We start from the raw sequence: 21,159 nt of genomic DNA, 5'->3' as shown, positions 1-21,159 counted from the left end.
CAAACCTGGGGAGAGATCACTGCTCAGGTTAAAAAAATTTCAGTGGAAGAATGAAACATCTTGAGCATTGGGGACCCTGTTTTAAGATGTATTTACAGATAAATTTCCAGAAGACGTGACTGGAAAAGATTGACAAGTTTTTATTTTCTCCAGAACTATTGCATGTTTTCTGTAGGAAGTCTGACTTTATAATATAAGACAGATATGCATAAATTAGTGCCATACAACTCTTAAATGAATAGTTATGAAACCCAAGTTTACAAAATATTGAGAATGAGTGTACACTTCTGTGATCAAAAAGCTATTTGTTTCTGACAAATATCTGAACTGCAATCCTATATTCAGATCTAGCTACGGCCCTGATTAAGCTCAGAGTAAGAACAGCATCAGCTGGTAGCCTGGAGATGAGCTGTCTAACCTGTGTACAGGTGCGCAGCCTGGCAGAAGGGGAAGAAGAGGGAGTTACTAAGGATGGAGCAATTCAGTGCCCTGCGAGTAGTGAGGGAATGTGAACATCCAGACCAGGATGCAAATGCAATAGAGTTTATTTGCCTGTTGTATAGAAGTTGAATTAGATACTGTATGAACTTTTTATTAGCGGGGTGAATTGGTTTTGCATTGTCTTGGCTTGTCACTCATGTATTAACACTTTGCTGGAATGTCCACTGTAGGCGATGCTTTCTATACAATAAATTTGATCAACTTCTTTCTACCAAACCTCTGGCAGTGTATCATAAAACATGGTTTATGCCAGAGCCTTCTGAGAATACACAGGCATTATGGTCTCTGGGATTACAAAACTGATGACACTGCTCTTTGCACACACATGCACAGGGAGCTGACAAGAACAGCACAGGTCATCCTGACAGCTCACACTGAATAAAAGCGAATGACCACTTTTCCTTCATCTCCTTCAGGGGAATCGGAACAGTTTACAAAATCTTCTGGCAGCAAGAAAATCTAGAAGCCATTATGCCCCTCTTTTCTGCCTCCCAAATGCTAGCAAACAGTTAGGGAGACAGATAGCCTCTCCTTATTGTGCAACATCTCCCAGGGGAAAAGGTTGGCTGAAGGCAGTGCTCACCGTTACTATTTTGTTTTGTTCTGTCAGCTGTCTGAGGTTTTCTCTCAAATAACAAAACAAAGCCTAGCCCAGAATACAGCTGTTTTTCCAAAGTAAAAATTTTTTTAATGTTCTAGCTACCTGGACTTAGCATTATCCATCACAGCCTGGTTTCCACTGTTCATTATAATTATGGCAGGGTAGATGGCAAATAATAAGTAGTCTGAATTTTTTCTCTTAGCAAAAATGCAAATTAGCATTTTGGAAGTCTCCATTGGACTTCTGTGGTATTTTTTGGAGGTATGAATGATTTTTCAGCAGTGGAAAAGGTAAATTACTTCTGCATTCCAAATTCACCCAGTCTCGTCCCTTCTCCAAAATGTTTCCACAGTCTTGCAACAAGAAATGTAAACTTTTTATGCATGAAAAACAATCTAGAAGAAACCTATACAAGGAACATAACTTCCATGGGAAATGTCAAATTTCCAGTCAAAAGTATTCTCCGCTACTTTTTTAAAGATCTTCAAACAAAAATTGTTTTAAGCATGTGTGTTTGCCACTTCTCCTGGGAAAGCTACACTAATTGTGTTTGGTTGAATTCCCAATTAAATTCAATACGAATTCTCCAAAAAGAAACTTCAAGTATTTGAGGAACCAAATAAACTGTTATTAAACATACTTTTTTGCTATCCGTTGATAGCAGAAAATAAAAATATGTAGCCTCTATATTATAAATACTCTGCTGTTATCTGAGTATTTATGATGATGTATAACCTAAGGCATTAATTGCATGAGTGTTTGTTTTATATAAAGCATTTAAATGTTAATTACAAACATTATCTTGCTTTTTTTTCAATTTTTTACTGATAAAATGCAACCTGCACTGTGAATACAATCATGATGGTAATCACTGCCACACTTCTTTTTTTCCAATGTACAGTCTTCCTTGTTTCATACTTCTGAGGACTTATTTTTATGGCACTGCTCCTTATTTTTGTGTATCCATGATAATGGAGTTATCTATTTCACGTTGTATGAATTCTATTTCTATCTGTCACTTCTTGTTGTATGAAAAGGTTAAAAAATTCATAAATATGTTCAAAAAAAAAAAAGAAGTAGAAAGATTGATTTTCGTTTCCCAGGAGGTCTGGCAGGTCTACATTAAATCTGAAAATAGTTAAAGGAATGCTGTCTGTCACTAGCATTTGATTTTCCACAGAGCACTTTCAAAACCAAAACAAGTAAGAGTCCTCTTAGCTATGTGCACACCATTTTGTATTTAGCAAGCAGGAAGCACTTTGTCATTTGTTTCTGTCATATTATTCCACTGGGTGACAAGAACAAATGCTGATGAAGCGCTAAAGAAAATGCGCCTAAGATATGTACCCTAGCTCTCATCAAGGAACACTGGATTGTTTCTGTGAGCTGCAATAAAGTGGTGCCTGTGTACAACACAAACAAAAAAGGACTGTCAAAGTAATCTGCAAAACTGGAAAAAGGAGGAGTTTGGCGGTTCCCATATTCCCAGGGAGCCGTGAGTAGTCATTATCAACTTGACTTTGCTTTCTTAATCTTCCCTTCCTTCTGCCTGAGCAAGACATCAAATCAACAAATGGATTCTTAAGGAAAAACTGTGAGGATAACAGAAATATCAGTATAAAATCAATACAACATAGAAGGTAAAAAAAATATGTTTACAGACTAATCCTAAATCCCCAGGACGAATGATACTATCACTTATTAGGCCTTTATCCTCATTACAGGAATCAATCCTCAGCCAGCCGAAGAAGTTACCTACCATTTCATTTTTTTATAAGGGTTTTTCCTTTTACATCCAGGTAGCTTTAAAGTCTTTTGTGGTTTCTTCATCACTCACTCCTTAAGGTGGCAAATAAAATTTTTAGAATGTAAATGACAGTCAAATTTACACATTTTACAACTTGCAATTGTAAAATTGATTTTTGTGACAACCCTTTAAGGACTATAATAAAACTTTTATTCTGCCAAATATAGACCCCCCATGCTGCCTTTTGCAAATTGGAATTCATTAAATCAATTAAAATATGAATAGGTATTGCAAACTGAAATTGCTTTGCATTCTGAGCAGGGAAGCCTACAGGAATACAGGAACACTGCAATAGTTCTCTTGGAAAGTAAACTCTAACATTTATAAAACGTGTCATTTCCCACATGACTAACAGAAGCTAGACTCCAAGAATGCATACATACCTTGTCACCCTGGTTTAGATTTAGCACAAGTGCTATGCACAAACAAAAATCCTTCCCCCAAATTGCTCTCTGTCTAAGCAATATTGTTAGTAAAGCTGATCTGAACCAATGCATCTCCCTGAAGAGAATACATCTCAAAGTGTCTAGGATTTTGCAGACAGTGAAGCTGGACAGAGATGAGGTGATATTGGCAAGTTACTTCATAACCCGTGAAGAAAATCACGCACCTAAAGTCTGATCATGTTTGTATTGGTAGCACAGGTTGGATTTCCTCAGAGGCGAGGGGAAGAGGCACGAGAGTATGGGAGTCACTAGATGTTGCCTTGTAAAGGCACAGAAAGCTGTGCAGAGCCTGTTTCAACTCCCTAAAATCTATAAAATGCCTTGGTGTGTTCCCATGATGGAAGATGGAGAGATGGCCAACTTAAACTTTAAGAAAGCCCAGCCTGCTCATTCTGCTCAATGCTACAGGGGATACATTGACAGAATGTCATAAATTTTGAAGTAATTTTAACTTTCTCACAGGGTTTTTATTTATCCTCAGAACAGGAGGACACAATTTGATGCAGGTAAAATATACTCTCAGCTATATTCAAATAGGACTTCTTTTTCTTGCAACCACGAGGACATGGTCATGTAGCCACAAAGGATGTGCGAAGAAGTAGATTGTCAAACATCATTGTGTCAGGAAAGGGAAGGCTCTGCTTGCCAGTAAGAACTTCCAAAGGCCTAATATACAGATCTTATTTTCATTAGTTGCATATAAACCATGCAACTGTCACAAGAAAAATAAGAATATATTTTTATATCACAGAAGGCTAATTTTTTGTTTGTTTTCTTTTGTTACAAGGAATTGCTAAGATACATCAATAAATGAATCTCTGTTGTTATGCATTGTAAGACAATAGCACCAAAGAACCCGAGAGGTATTGCAGGTCCTTAATACTAGGGATGAAGAGGGCATATACTGACTTCTCCATCCTCAGGAACTCACTATCTTAAAATAAATCAAAGAAAAAGGTGACATGGAAATTCAGGGAGGTGAAGTGACCCTGTTTTGGCCCAGCAGCAGGCTGACAAAGTCAGGAGTAGTGCATAATGTATTCATTTTTACATTTCTGGAGTCAATGTCAATATGAGGAAGTCATGTTGACTGATTTATCTGTTTGAATAGAAGGCATGACTGCTTTAACTCTCCTCCGGAGATTCAAAGTTTACCATAGTTTTTTTATTTGCTAGATAGGTTAGCAAGACTTTTTTTAAATGAATGTTCTTATTTTGCATTTTCTGTAGTTCTCAAGACCAGAAAACATTTTATTATAGAACTATGAATCAATATTGTGTCTTACTGCAACTGCTGACATTACTATATCTGGCAAAACTCCTAAAGATACGTGTTTCCGAGATCAAGCAGTTGAACTTTTAGCCTGACATGTATGGATCAGGCCTATTTGTGCTCTACCCTTATTTCACTTTTTCTCTTTCTGTCTTTTCTTATAGAAATCACTCTTCAAAACTTACATACAAAGGAAACGTAGATGTAAATAATCCTTTCTCCTTGCAATTCCCCATATGTTAGAGTGGAAATGACCAAAGTTCTGGTTATGGTGTGTAATAATCCTCTGTGCATCTAACATCTCTGCCAAAAAACCTTCTTAGCAACAGATCGGGGTTAAAGAAGCACATTTTATTTCATCAAAAGTAACATTATTAACTGTACCATCACAGAGCTTATATGCAGTGAGGCAATTTCCTGATGCCTTTCCCTCCAAGGCAAGTATTTTGCATGCCTCACATCCCAATGCCTGGTTTCCCAGGATGGGAGATCATCTCATAAAGGATCACTCACGGCTGGCAATTTGCAGTAAGCTGGTAAAAGTTCAAAAGGCCAAACTCAAATCTGAATAGTAGGAAGTTATATATTTTTGATGCACTGTGAGTACGTTAAGTTAAAATGTCCAAGTAGGATATCTTTCCCACTCCTTTTCCTCTCTCCCAGAAAGGACCCCAAAAGCAAAACTTTATGTTAAAAACATTATTTTCTCAAAAGAAAGTAATAGAAGCTACCTTTCAAGCCCAGTATCAGGGCTGTAATTCTGAGATAGAATCTGCTAAGTAACTTCAAACTTGGATAACATAAAACATATGTTTCACGCATGGGACAAGATAAACACTTTCTCTCTTAAAAAAACCCACAAAACCACAGAATATTTTTGTAACTCAGGCATTTAATTAAAATTTCAAAAATAGATTAATTGTAATTGAAAATGTAACAAACTATAGTTTGGGATTTTTTTTCCTAGGGAAGTCTAAATTAGCATAGTTAATGAAATTACTTCACTTTTTTGCTTTGTCAGTAAACTAAATCCCTTCCACAGCTTTCTATTTGAAAAAAAAAAAAAACCACAACAAATAATCTGCTAAAGCAAATGATCTGCTTTTTCATGCAGGGATTACAAAAGCTATTAAGGCAAATTCCAGTGAACTACATCAACAGTACTTCAAAATGAACTTTTAACACCTTACGAATGTTAATTTATTGGAAAAAATGACACTAGTTTCTCTAAATGCCAGAGAGATTTAAACTGTGGTAAGCTAGAGTCAGTGGTTTTATGAAGTGTATTATCTTCTGGATACTGGTTTGGTGAAGATTTTAAAACCATTATCTCTCACTAAGCTCACAAGTAATGCTAAGAATGCCTATGAGCTCATTTGAAGCTGATCTGTGGTGTAATAAGGAAAAACAATATTTTTCTTGTTAACTGTCAAACTAGCATGAATGAACTAAGCCACTCTGGACAGGTTTGAAGAATGTGGAAAAAAAGCAGCCTGTAAAGATCAAAGAGGAGTTTGCTTCTAATGACACAGAGCTGGGCAAATACCTGCGAACAGGTTTTGGTTCCATTCTCTTTTCCGTGCCAATGGCTTGGCAAGGAAGATTCTCCCTCCCTCCCCATCGGTTCTTCGATGTGTCGCAGTTGTCCGTCGTCGTGGCTGAACTGGAGCAAAACATCATTACAGTGCGTGTGGGTGGTTACACCGTGGAGGTGTGGGAGGATCCTTGGTGGTTTTCTCAGTTCCTCAAAGGTTCAACAAAATCTGACTTCAAAATAGTGAACAGGGTATAGAGAGTAAAAAAATACTTAAGCGCTCAGGAAGGCACGTGATGTACAGGTAACTGAAACAGAGCTCAGCTGGCATTGCTTTTTCTAAAAGATTTTGGTTTCATTTTCAAAAATCCATAAATCTGTATGTTTCAAAAATACATTCAAAAACTAGTTTGGGATCAAAGCGTTTTGTTTCAACAGAATCGAAGCATTACATAGCATTGAACTTAAGAGTAATTTCAAAACTGACATTAAAATATTTCATTCCCTTAATGTCAGGGTGAATATTTTGTGTCTCTCTCTTTTTCCTTCTAAGTGACTTCCTTGAAAAAATTAGCATGATTCCAGAAAGCATATTTATTTTCACACCAATGGGAAAATGTCAACAAAGATTTTCTGACCAAATCTAAGAAACATAATTGAAAATATGTTTTTTTAAAAATGTGAAAATAACATTAATTTCACTGTGGATGTCTTTTTTTTTTTCTTTGTGGCTGGTTTAGCAAATAATTTTATTCAAATTTCTATCCTTTCCTACTTTAAATACAGCTTTTGTTTTTTCTTAGCTGACCATGCTGTTTATCCTCCTTATGATACTACATACATCCTTGCACAGGTTTTTTTCAGGGTAGTCTGAGTGCAGGAAAAAATCAACATATGTATTCTACATATTTTATACATCTTTGATGTAGAGAAAAGAGGTCAAGATATTATGAAAACCTTTTTCTTTTGCTAGTTTTACTGATTTAGTAGTTACAGTAAGACACTTCTCACCTTTCTAAATGAAAGTACACAGTCTTATTGGCTAATACATTTCCATTTACATTATTTGTTAACATAGACTAATTACATTATTTGCTAATATGTTAGTGTGAAAATTTGTGGTTTTAAACTAAGCCTTATCAGGAAATTTGATATTTTTATGGTAGATCTGTCTATCAAATGACAAATGCTTGACATGAGAAATGTGTGCTGCTATTTGAATTGTAATCATTTAATCTTAATCTTACTTTATTAAAAACAATCAAAAAAACTTATTAGGTTCGAAGTTGTACATGGAGAATCTATTTAAAATCAAACTGCTGGGAATCCTATTTGAATATTTCCAACAGAGAACATCATTTTCTAGATTAGTAAGAAACAAAGATATTTTAATATATTCAGAATAAACAAAACAAAAACAAAATTCCAACTGAATTTATCATCAGAAACACAGCTCTGTGACTGAGTAGCTGTGGGGTAGATAACAACACATTTCTAAATGAATTATCAGGAAACATCACTTTATTTGATGCTTCAAGTAAGCTTTTTTAAAAAGATAGATTAATTTGCTTTGAATATTTTAAACCTCACATCACTAACATTTTGACATTTTTGTTTGTTTCAGAAGTTGAAGTGTCTGAAGGCTTTAGTTTAAAGGCAGACTTCAAGATTTATTTTTTTATTTCATAATTCATATTACTTTTATTAAAATAAACAGTAGTATTGTTCTTTTATGTGAATATTGCCAAAAAGTCTAGAATTGCCAAAGGTAAGAGATATCTAGGGATTAGGCATGTGTTGTTGGTTATGGGGGGAACTGCTAATATTTTGACAATGAAAACGTGGGAACCATATCTATTTTCAGTGCATATGGCTTGTTTATAAAAAGAAAATATGATTTGTAGCGAAATAAACACAAGTCTATAATTCACTCTTATTTATCTACTTTTATGTCTTCTGCTTTTGTAAAATCATCTCACTCCCCAATCATTTTGACTTTAATATCACACCAGAAATGGAAGGATAGGAAGCATTAATACTATAAGATTTAATATATTCATATATAGGAGACTGCAGCAAAGAACTTTAGGCTTTCATTCGTAAAAGAACTGCCTACATAATTTTGAAAATCTGCCTATAAATGCTTGGCCTTAAACTTACATAGACAGTATGTACCAAAAAAAAAAAAAAAAAAATTAACCCAGTTATTCTTCAGCTACCTAACTTAAAATAAGTCAATTCTCTTTACCTTGTGCTTTCATATGTTCATAAAATAATGTCTTTTTTTAAAAAAAGCTGAGAATTTAATAAAACTTGGAGAAACTATGGGAAAAGACATTAATAAAGAACATGTGTGTATCCTATCTTGTGAATAGAAACCTGTATCCTTAATTGGTGATAAGAAGTCCATTATTTGTACTCAAACTATAGCCCTAGCTGTTCTCTCAGTAAAGGCTCAGAAGTGTGATGAGGAACCTTCTTTAACTGGTTGAGCTGATTTTATGGAAAACCTGAATTTCAACAGTCTCCTTGAACATGCACACTTACATTTGTTCATCTCTGCCATCCTACACATCTTTATTGTGCCCTGGTGATGTACATGAAGAAATGAATAATCTGTTTTTTTGATAGACTCTTCCAATTGTGTTTAATGCTAACATAGCCCTTTTGAAAAAGTTACCAGAAGAGTGCTATTAAAGTCAAACTTTAATTGAAGCACCCAGCTTATTCTCATTCTGATCTCATCAGTTTTCATCCACATGTGTCACGTTGCCACCTTACAGTTCTTGTAATAAGAACTTATAATAAAAGGTGGACCAATGAGAAGATAAAAGCCAAGATGAAAGTAGCTTATTGCTTGAAATGAATTCAGCATGGCTCTGATGGCTTTTAGCAAGATAAGTAGCTGAGACTGCTCAATGACAGCAATCTCTGATTTATTTACAGTAAAATCCTATTTATCTGAAGGTCTCAGTGCACAGCTTAAGTTCACAGTAAAGCAGAAGGACTTGTCAAACAGATCCGATCATCAAGATTGCTTTGTACATTTCAAAGTGTGACAGTTAAAGCATTCACCTTTCCCGCACAACTGGTAAAGACGAGGACACGAACTCTCACAAAGCTCAGCACGGTAGATCCCAGAAGCTGCTCCTGCCCAAGGCTAGAGTCAGGACTCAGTACAGTCAGTTTTCAAATAGTGAAGTGCACAGATAAATCCCGGCGTAAGCATGCCCACTAATAGCACTACATAACAAACTTAGAAAGACTAAATAAAAGGTTACTTCATTCAAATGAAATTGCAAGGAAAACCTTGTACACAGAACAAAAATACCCATGCTTCACTGCAAGGTATCAAGCTCTACTAAGACAGGGCCCTGTAAGTCTTTCTGCTGCTTTATTTCCCCTCCAGGTAACCACCTGGTGTAAGTCTCTCGGCCTACATTTTCCCCTCTGTTGTGACATTTCTGCCTTTGTCTCTGTGATTCATGCCGCCTTTGCTACCATTCGGGCATCTAAATACAGTGCTACCATTAAGATTGCATCTTTAACATTTCTACTAAAACATAGCGTTCGAGTTTTTCTCTGTTTCTCTAAAGCAACTATATACCTTTAAGTACTGACAAAGAGCTGTGAGTCAGGTATCAAGTCACGTACCTCTGAATGTAAAACAAGCATTAGACTGTCCCGTTAACGTCTAGGGCTGACTTCAAGCTGATAAACTGAAAACAATGGTATTTATAAATCAAAATCTGGGTGGAAGAGTTGTCTTCACAAATATGGTTTTGCCAGTTGCCGGGTCTAAGGAGGACTGTGGCTGTGGCAAACATTCTGCAGGGTGCTGTATACACCAGCTTTGCACCTTCGGTGGAGTGATGCTTGCAGAGATGTCTGCAGGGGGGTGATGCTTTTGCTGACCTTGCCTGTCACAATGGAGGGTCTGAAAATACCACCCTCCGCGGAAACGAACCGAGGGTGACCTGAGACAAGCCATGGCTGCAGCAGTCCTTTGGCTTGAGACGAGGTGACTGTGCCTACCAGCGTTGGGTTTACCCTCTATGAACACAGTATTCCGTATTTTTTTTCAATCCTACAAGATCTCATGCTGCTTTAAACTCTTTTGTCTCCTGTACTATTTCACTGTTCCTGTCTGTGGTGAGTTTAATACAGCAAAATCTTCAAGCTACAAGAACGCCACAATCTGAGATGGTGGTTTTTCTGTGAACAGCAACCAGACTAACTGAACATATTGTTCAATGAAGTATTGAAAGCCTGCTATTCGTAATTTCTTGAAAGAATTGAGAATCACTGCAAAAAAAAATTAGAAACTGTTTTGAATAAACTTACTTAACTAACAATGGCCAAGTCAGAACCTGGCCTTGTACAGCTTCTGCAAAGAAGCTGGTACAACCTTCTGCAAAGTGTGACATGCCTTTTGAAGCACAACTTTAGCATTTTCATGGTTGCTTCCCTCAAGACTTCTGTAAAGAAATCTGGCTTACAAGGAAAGAATAGCATCTGTGTTAAGGAGAGAAAAAATAGTCTTTAAAATCCACCTTTAAAACAGAGCTCAAAATCTCCATCACACTTGCTGTCATGATTTAACATTACGAATAGAGATTTCAGTCTTGATGTGTGCTAAAACCAGCAGGCTTATCATTCTTCCTAATTCTTGGGGCTATGGGGACGGAGGACTTCTCAGTGCCAGTCAAGTAGCACCGAGGGATCCAGAGCCTTCAGGATCAAGTCCACTTAGAGGGCTGGGATGTCAGGTGTTTCTCTTACACCATTTTGACATTGGGCCAGTACACGGCATCAACAAAGGTTCTTTTATCTAGTCTGAATCCTCAATAGCTGACATTTTAGTTGTACAGAAAATGGAAACCAAGTCAGGCTACTGAGAGATGGAACGTAGAGGTAGGGAGAGAAATCAGACACATCAAAACTTAAGAGAGAGGAGAAAGGTAAGAGACATCAGAGATTCTGAAAACTCATTCCAGTATGTTGGTCATCAAAAGAAGAGCAGAGGTGCTAGTCTGTTATTCCATGGTTTGGAAAGATGTTGCCATATGATACTGAGATGTCTGCTGGTGTTTACCAACCTTATTGCATCTGACTTCACTGAAAAATCATCACATGAAAGTAGATTGTATCAATCAAGCAAGTAAAAGGCTATTGCAGAAAGGAAAGGAGTAATCTGTTCCCTCCATATCATGGTAGGTCTGTCAGCAGTAGTGGGCTTTAACTGCACCAGGAGGGATTCAAGTTAGGAAGCAGGAAAAGCTTTGAAAGACTAGGACAGATAATGAGGGACTGACTGGATTAATTTGCCTGGGGATGTTGTGGAGTCTTTATCTTTGGACCTTTTTTAGGACAGCTCAGGCAATCATTTGTCAAGAATAGTTCACGACAGGAATAGCATCTGTCACAATCTGTCTCTGCCCTGGGGCAGCAGGAAAGTCAAGATGATGCTCGAGGCTCCTTCAGTTCTTATTTTTCTATGACTTTTATAGTTTACTCTTATTCAGAGAGCTAATAAGCAAGATTGTAGCTACTGGCTTTTTGTTACATGCATACCTGCAATCTCCAGAATTCCTGATTGCCTTTGGGAAGAATTATATGGCTATTGCAGCTACCTCAATAATTTTTATATCATCTGTGGGACAAGTTAGCATTTGTAAACAAACATATTGTCAGACAAATTGAAATCAGTCTTTCCTTTGACTTCAGGAGGTGCTCAATAGATTCAGGCAACTGAGTTGGCAGCTGGTCTCCCAAGGCTCCCTTTGTAGTCAGCACATAGACAGGCACTTTCAGGGAGCAACCGAGAGCATGAGACTAATTTATGTGCTCTGAAGGCTAGCCAAATAAGTGAGTAGGTTAAGTAAATTAAATTGGAAACCAGTAGTTGGACAGTGTTAATACTCTGCTCCCATAGCTTCATAATGCTTAAATTACCAAGCAAGTGGCTCTCATAAATAACCAATACTTAAAGAGAAGAAATGAAAATATATTGTGGAAAAAATAGCAAGAAATTAATCACATTCACAGAGTTTATAGATTTTGCTGCAATCTCTCCTCCCATTTCTGTGCAATAAATAATATCAGGACAAACTAATTGTTTTTCCTAACAACTCAATGTGAAAAATCCCTGAACTAAGCTGGCTATGTAAATATCTAGTCAAGAGTAAAAGAAAGCAAACCTACTCTCTTTTGGCTCCCACTCAGCCTGGTAGGAAAAGTAAGATAGCATTAATTAAATATGGTGTAGGACTTTTGAGAGGTGTTTTATAGGAAGAATAAAGTCAACACACTCACCATATTTTCTTTCAAGTCTTTTTGAGTTATAGATTTCCACTTTTAAGTTACAGAGTTAGAAAAAAATTAAAGAATACAGAATAAGGTTTATCAAGCCTTCAGCTTCCTGGTATGTATCAATTACATCTATTCTAGGATCAGGAGTTCTCCTGTTTCCATCCATAAGGTTCAATAGTCCATGCTTATCTAACAAGGTTTAGCTGAGTAACTCCTTGACACTGAGGGAATATTGATGAGTGACAAAATAACATTTCCTTCTTAATATCCACTAAAACAACCGCTCAGAAGACTGTCAGGTACCATTCTACACATGGAGGAACCGTGTAAAGAGTAAGGATCAGGTTGTGACTGAACAGCACAAGAATGAACCCAGGACTGTCTTGGTTTGTTTGTTTATTTGTTTGTTTTTCACAGGATAAGCGTGTCATCGTTCGATCAAATTTTAAAATGCTTATTTATATTCCATCTCACTATTTCAACTGGATATCACATTTCACTGAAACATTTATTGAGCACAGCCTCACTAAGCCACTGGGTAACCAGCCCCCCCACTGAACAGTGAAAATTGACAGAGTTTAATAGAAAAAGAAAATGTTTGCTATGTACAAGGAATGGGAAAGCCCACACAATTCTCAGGGACTACAGTTGGAACCGTGATATTTGGAACTACTAAGTACAGCCATGAGAGAGTTTTGACCCATTTAATGAAAAGGATACGTGCCATATTAATGCCACCATCCCTGTGTAAATTAATCTAAACATCCATATTTATTCTTTCATAAATGCTCCCTTAAATATACAATTCATATGGATGTAAAAAGGTTCTAGCTTGCAGTATGAAATGCAGTAACAAAATTGCAATACTGGGGTTTTTTTTTGTCAACCAGACCGTGAAGTCTTTGTTGCAGTGGCAAAAGTATTTTGGACGGGACTTCCCTTCGGGGTCTTCCTTGCGCTGAGGGGGCTCGGAGTCACTTCCACAGGCACCCGAATACAAAGTGCTGCGGACTGAGGGTTTTATTGCACCCTGCTGCCGCTGCAAGGCAAGGACTGCTTCTCCCCAAGACCTCTCATAAAAGGATATCACTTCTGGGCTGCTGACGGGAATGTTTCACGCCGCCCATGCTAGTGCCCCGCAGAGTTACGGAGGTTAACAACTTCCAAAGCTTAGATAATGCTGCAGGAATTGGTGCTGAATAAATAATTCATATCTACTTTTTATGACTAAAAAAAAAAACAACGGAAAACTTGTGTATCTTGACTCAGTTTCAAGCAACTGTTAAAGTATTTGATTTTATCATAAATGTCATTTTTGCCCATTTATTTCTTTTGGCAGCAGGGCCTCTTCCAGAGGCTTGATGGCAGTATAATGGAAAGCTAATAAACAGATCAGTACATTGTTTTCATTCTTTCCAGATGTTTCCTTCATTATACCAAACAGATTACTTCTGAAGCAGAAAGCCGCAGAGTGCAAATGTTAGTATCTCTTACAAGACAAGATGTGCAGTTCAGAAAACAGTGTGCATCCTTGTTTTGCTGGAAGAAAATAGTTTCCGTGATGATTATTCTGGCTAGGATGGGATACGCAACAATAGACACACTTAACCAAAAAAAAAAAAAAAAAAAAAAAAAGCTATGAAGGACTTCAAAGAAACCAGATACAGAAAATCTTATTATATGTGTTTTTTACTGTAGATGGGACAGCTACTATACTTACTACTTCCTGACATCCACAGGTATCCAGCAAATGCATTCGGTTAGTGCTGCTTACTATTGTAGTGCTACCACTAGCTGTTTTAATCACAGCAGGCTAGAGAGAAGCAATGTCAACAAGCACTCTAAAATCTCACTGTGTCTGAATTTGGAGTGTGGTTGCTGTTTTATAAGGTCTAGATGCAAAACTGGAAATTATGTTCGCTACCGAACGATGGAAGAAAGGATTATACATGAACCTTCAAACCTTTAGTAATGAATTGAAGAGCCTGGGGCTCATTTGACACAAAAAAAAATTAATAAAACCAAAAGCATGAATAAGCTCTATTTCCTGCCTTTATGTTATGTTATGTAACCCATTTTCCATTTAGAAAATAGGCCATGAGAAGTTACTATATTTCAAAGTAGTTCAGCTGGCATTTGCATATGACTAGAGAAACACCGGCTATATTAACCTATTAGTACAGAGGTTACTTCAAAAGTCCCGTCTTTATCTTCTTGTACGGTTGTCATGAAAGAGTTTTTCTTCTTTCCAAGTTTGCTCGTCCTGAAATGCCCAGCTTTAAGCCAAATACCTATTTTCTCACATGAAATCTTTAAATAGTCTATGTTTGTCACCTTCCTATTTTATTGAGGCCTTTCTGTGCAGCCCTGGATTTTTTGGTTTAACCTCTTAGAGTGAAACCTGCAGCCTTATCATTTTGTTTCATTCAAGAATATAGAAGCCATCATTCTACAGAGCTGGCAGCTTTTCTGCTTCAGAGCTCATGTAATTTAGTTGGGTCCTCTAATAGGGTTATATTTCATATATGCTGAATACACCCTTTATGCTTGTGTTACTCCTCAGAGAACTTACAGATGAAAATAAAGTCTTTTATTGCATAAGAAATAGTGACTGTATTGGCCATTAACCTCAATAACTTGCATAGCCTATAGTGGGGCATATAAAACACTCATAGCAGTGAGATCTGAATCAGTACAAGACATTTATTCAAGCCTAAATATTGTTTATAGAAAGGAGCCCACAGATTTCTTGTGCTATTCTATGCTGCCGTCTTCTCCAGCCAGGTAATTTGTGTTCTGCTATGTACAATATTTGAATGTCATGCCTCAGGCAACTTATTTTCTTACAATGGTTTCCTCTTCTCCTACAAAAATAACACTGAAAAAAAAAATATTATGCAAAACACCTGCTGCGCTATAATTAATTTATAAATGAATTTTTGTCCATTAGTATTGTACTTACAACTTTAAATACAATTATAATAGCTACTGGGATATATGTTATACTGATTAAATGAAAAACAATTATCTAAAAATTAAACCCATTTCACATTCATTTTGCGTGTAAGAACATACTCAACTTTTTATTTTTTTAAAACTTTTGAAAACTATATTAGACTTTCAAAACAAGAAAAAAGAGAATGCTTCCATGACCAACTTCCAAGCCTTTGACCGAATGCAAATATCAGTTTATGTTTTTTGAAAATTTTATGTACATGCATAGACCTCCAAAATGTTTTGGAAAAGTGAATTATCTGTTTAGAGCCCAGTGATACAAATCCTTTGTGCTGCTAGGTACTCTTCCAAATCTGGCAGAATTGGGCTTTTTACAGATAATACTTTAGAAAAAAAGTGCCATGTGAAAATATCATTATGTAGATTATGAATTCAAACATTCAGTAGGTAGGAACTGTCAGTTTAAGACACTTAAATTCACTCTCTTTTTTGTACACTTGCACGACAACACAGGCAACTTTCCTGGTAATAACCAATTGTTTCTGCAGGAACCCTGCCTCCCCTGGTGAGTCAGTTTTAGGGTATTGTTTGAGTGTGCTGATGTACAGTTTTTTCCTCCATTATTGAAAGTATCCCCTCATCTACTGTTTGCTTAGCACTGTCTCAGTCTTGAATTAATTTCCTTGACAGTATTTATGTAATGTTCTGGAAAAAAATCTTAAATTTCTATTCCAGAAGAGACTTTGGTCATGACCTCAGAGTTCCCCACCGCTCTTTGTGAATGCCCCAAACCTCTTCAGTCTTGGCAAAATTCACATGCTTAGTTTTTAATCCACATATAAACCAACTCTGTACCTACCAAGGTGTTCTTCCACCTGCCTCTTTCCAGGGACTCACTTCAATGAGTTTTCTTAGAAAACAGCTACTGGATGGAGTCTGGCCCAGAATGTAATGATGGACAAGGTTGGCCGTGAAATGGAGATGTCGTCCTTTTTAACGGTGTACGGTGCCAGTAATAATAAAAGTCTCTTAATTCTTAATGAATTCTAATTGTTTTGTGCAAAATAAAACAACTCTAGATAGGAAGGTGCTCATCACAGAGAGCAGCTGGTGACTGATTTTGTCTCCCACATGTTTGGCGACATCTCTGATTGCTGTGTGTGTGCTTGGATGAAGGTCCTCTCCTCTCATCGTGCTGTTTTTCAGTGGAGACAGTTGTCATTACTCAGCTTTGAAGTTACCAGTTGTACATGATTGATCAGGAGGGGGTTCAAGCCTGGACTGAATGGAGGTCTTTGATTAGGGTTCTGTCAGGACTTCCATCAGCTTCCTGCCCCAGATGGCTCCTCTTCCAAAGTCCCCCAAACCTGGGCCTCATTTCCAAGTACCTAACTTCACCCCTCTTTGGCTGGGTTTGCAGGTGTTCAGAGAGGTTACAGGCTCAAAGCAAAATCACTGCGGGCATTCCTGATCAGCAAGAAGTGTTTGGTAAGTGCTGCCAGCATATGACTGCAAATCTTACTTGCCAGATGTTGCTTTTCAAATGACTGCTGGCAAATAGACTTCTTAGGGAGCCCAAAGTTAACAGTAAGCTTTTGTTGAAAGCGGTTCTCAGCAATTGATTAAATGTTAATTATCGTTCTTTTGTACGGACACATGTTCATTCTTTAGACCCAATTTCCAGTTTTGGATATTTGTGGGTAAGAAGTGGATATTTGGTCCTGTCTGTTTGTTTGTTTCCCTTTAAATGTAATACACTTTTCTTTAGCACATATCTCTAAGGAGGGAGAAGGTGATACTGTTCATTTTATGAATTGGAAACTGGTATAAAGAGAATAGAGGCAAAACTGTAGACTCTATTTAAGAGTAAATTTGAACACTTATAAATAAGCAGAGGTCTTGTTTACCTGATTTGCAAAGCTTGAACTAAAATCTTCTGAGCATCAAACATCAGAGTTGGGTAGCCAGACACTAAAAAATGAGTAGTGAGAATTTCAGTTGATGTGACCTTCTCATTAATTCTTTGAAAGGCAGAAGTACAACCTGATTTTACAAAGGAGCGGTGAATCACTATAACCGTGAAACCATTTTAGCCCAATTTTCTAAGAAATGATTGTGCCCATGTCTGTGCATGCATATTTCCGTCTCTCCATTTGTTGAACTTATAGATCAATTTAAACTAAGACTTGACAAGAAAGCAGAGATTTCAGAAATAACAGAGGTAGTTATTAACCTACAGTTACAGTTAATAGTTAATTACAAGTTTTGAAAAAACAGGGTGCTAGGAAAGGGTACTGGACCTGATGAAGGAAGAGGGAAAACTAGAACATGAGCTTATTTGTTTTTCAGTTTCAGAGTATCCGCATGTCAGAGGAATTTTGAACCAGAAGACATTACACAAATGCACTAGAACATGTTAGCATTAATAGTGCTGTTTCTGTTTGTGTGACACTGTCTGTTAAGCTACTGTCTCACAAATCTTACAGCAGAAGAGATAGAGGTCCCACAAAAGCCTCTTGCAGCGCAGGACCTGATGTATAACCAGTTCAGTCTGCGCTGTAATTTGAATGAGGCACGGGCTATGGAGGCAAAAAAGAAAAAAGTGCTATGCTTATGTATTTAAAATATGGGTAATGAAAATGCACACATCAATGGGTTCTGTCGGTAACTTTTCTTGGTTACTGCATCCCTCTAAGCGCATGTGTTTGTGTGTGTGTGCGTGCGTGTGTATGGTGGGGTTTTTTTCCAGAGAAAGCACAGTAACAGTCAAGGATGCGACTTACCTTAGGGATAATGAAGCACCTCCCCGAGAGAAGCTCATAACACCCACTAAAATCTCGGTCTCCTTCTACTCGTGCCTTGTGCCAGCACCAAGCCTAACACCGCAGCACACTGGGTGGGAAGTAGCCCCTGCCTGTGCTGCAGTCCTCCCTGGAGATCCTCATCAGCTAAAGCGCATTACGGCTTCCACCACCAATAGGAAAAATATGGATTTCATGCTTTAATGCTGCAGTCTCCTCCCCCAGGCATTACCAGTCATGTAGGAACATTGACATCATCCCCACTGTCACTGACAAAGTCAGTGGGAGCTGCAGGGATGAGCTGCTGGCACTGCCGCGCCGTGGTCCCACACCTCTTTGTTAGTCAGAGAAGATCTTGGAGGCTCAGGAATGATGGTCTCATTTCCCTGCTAAACAAGGAACCGGGTCTCAGAGTTGAACACTCTGACCTCTTACTCCTGTAAGTGAAAACTTCAGGTGATGCCCTGCTCCGCCTCTGCAGCCCTCAGACGGAGCACGTTTGTTTGCTCCTGGAGATGCACTCTTCTTGTCAGCGCGGGCTACAAAGTAAAGGAGCGTGTTCCCTTACCAAGGAAAACTGCAGATAATTGACTGGCAGGCTAACAACTTTCCTCTCTAGTTACGGAGAGATCATTTTAAGGGCTCATAATTTAAGCAAATGTGAACAAATTTTTAAAGTATGAGAAAAAAAAGAAACTCCTGAAATGGAAGTAAGTTGTCTTCCAAAGTTCATGTTCCCAGATCTGAAGCGCTGCAGCTTCTCGCCTAAGGGCTGCAACAACCAAAACTGGTTTCAACACCAGGTTTCAAGCTGAGAATGCCTAATATATGTACTTTTGCAAATAAATGGAGTTCAACAGAGGTACTGAGCATATCTGGTTAAATGCTTTACGGTACCATCTTGGCAAAGTCATAAATCAATGAAAACAGGGCTTCATTATAGAAGTTTTGGGCAACTTCTGTTGCACTAGGTTTACCCTGATGGCAGACAAAGACTATTTCAAAGGCATGTGGGCACAGTCATGTACCCCAGCCAGACACGTAAAGATTGTAAATTTTGCTTGCATGGATGCAAGCATTTAATCTATGGTGCTTTGCATTTAATCTATGGTGGTTTACATTTAATCTATGGTGTTTCGCATTTAATCTATGGTGTCTATGCTAACAAGGATCACTCCTGAGGCTAAGATTGCAGGATTTTAGCATTATTCATACCAATCATAGGTAAAAATATGTTACCTCAAAGTATTTTAATATAAAATCAAGTGCTTGGAAAGAAGGGAACAATTATATCATACAATAAAACACATGGCTGATTCACTGAATGTGTCAACACAACACAGAGGACTCAGAGAAATTTTTGGCTAGAACTGGAAAGGACAAAGATGTGTCAGGAGCTAGTGTGAGACAATTCATGCTATTCTGGTTGGACTGCTTTTAGGATCCGAGATAGTCTCCTGCTCACTCAAAAAAACAGTTTAGCAAGTATTACACTGTGCTCTACTGCCCAGTGTAAATGTGTGCTCAGTAAGCTAGTGAACGGAAGTAAAAATTTAAGGGTCTGCAAGAGGGACATATGTAGCTAACACCCACCACAAAAGCTATCAGTCATCTTTTTTTCACATGTGTTACCAGCTGAGACATGGGAAAGAGGAAAAGATTGACAACTACAATGGGAGAACTGTAATATTAAAGTCAAAGAAGAAATTATGTTATGCCTAATTTATGTTTGTTGCTGTGGAAAGTAATTTGCAATTATGAATAGTAACATAGAATGGACTGGTATCACAGCCACATATGACAGATTATCTGTTTGATCTTGTTATTAACAATGACCTATAGAAATTGCATTTGTCCGACTGGATTCTGCTCCACATAAATTCATCTATCTATCTGCGATTCCTAAGAGACTAAGTTGCAATTTACCATTTGAAACGCCATAGTCTGAATTTGTAACACACATACAAATCCAACTCACAGAGCTCACCCTTCCAAAATCAGATGAGGCATTGACTAAAGCATTTCTCATGAAGCATATATGAGACCAATTGTAGTAGCTTTGCTTTGAAAAGACTTTCCTGAAGCAAACAGGCCTCCATTCTGGAGCACAGTGGAGATGAGTTCAGTTCATTTCAGCCTCGGCAACCCTAAGCTTTAAATATCTCTTTCCTCAATTGAAAGGTATCTGGGGAATTATTTGAGCTCTTTAAACTTATATCATGACCAATACTTCACTGATGAGATCAGTACAGGATCTGCAGCATTCAGAGGATCTGGCATGTCTCTTGTGCTATGAGGTCATAGCATAAACAAGAAATTTCTTAGCAGCTTGACACCTTGCAAATTGAAATAAAAAAATAAAGGGAAAGCAAAATGTAAAAGGAGATGGAGGAATACAATAGCAAAAAATCTGCCAGCAAAATGCCAGCATCACACAACTCTGGCTCAGTTTTAGCCTCCTTCAGAACTGAGATCAGTTTCTTGTTTCAGTATTTCAGTATGAGAACTCTAGTGTAAACTGCCCTAGGTTACAGGAAGCTTTGTTGTATTCAAGCAATGGCATTTTTAGGCCCTTATTGTTATGAACTTCCTTCTGCATGTGGACCTTTTTATTTCTGTGGAACTGCTCACAAGAATAAGTAGCCTGCAGCATAAAGTTTCCATCACCTGCCCTTGAAATTGTGGTCATTTGTCATTTAAATATTTGTAATAGCTCTGCTTGCAAAAACAACAGTAAAACTTCTAGGATGAAACTTACTTTCATGCAACTGATTGCAAAATTATAAGATTTCATACTGTAGCTTGTTACATATTTTCATGGCATCTGATTTACTGGAACTATATTACTGTACAATTTATGCTTTTTTCTAAAATAGTTTTTATAAAATAGTTGGGTCATATAGAGGCCAGGAGACATTTGCTATGTTAT

Source organism: Accipiter gentilis, chromosome 34, assembly GCF_929443795.1.
Source record: "Accipiter gentilis chromosome 34, bAccGen1.1, whole genome shotgun sequence".
NCBI lineage: Eukaryota > Metazoa > Chordata > Aves > Accipitriformes > Accipitridae > Astur > Astur gentilis.
This window is presented reverse-complemented; position numbering follows the sequence as displayed.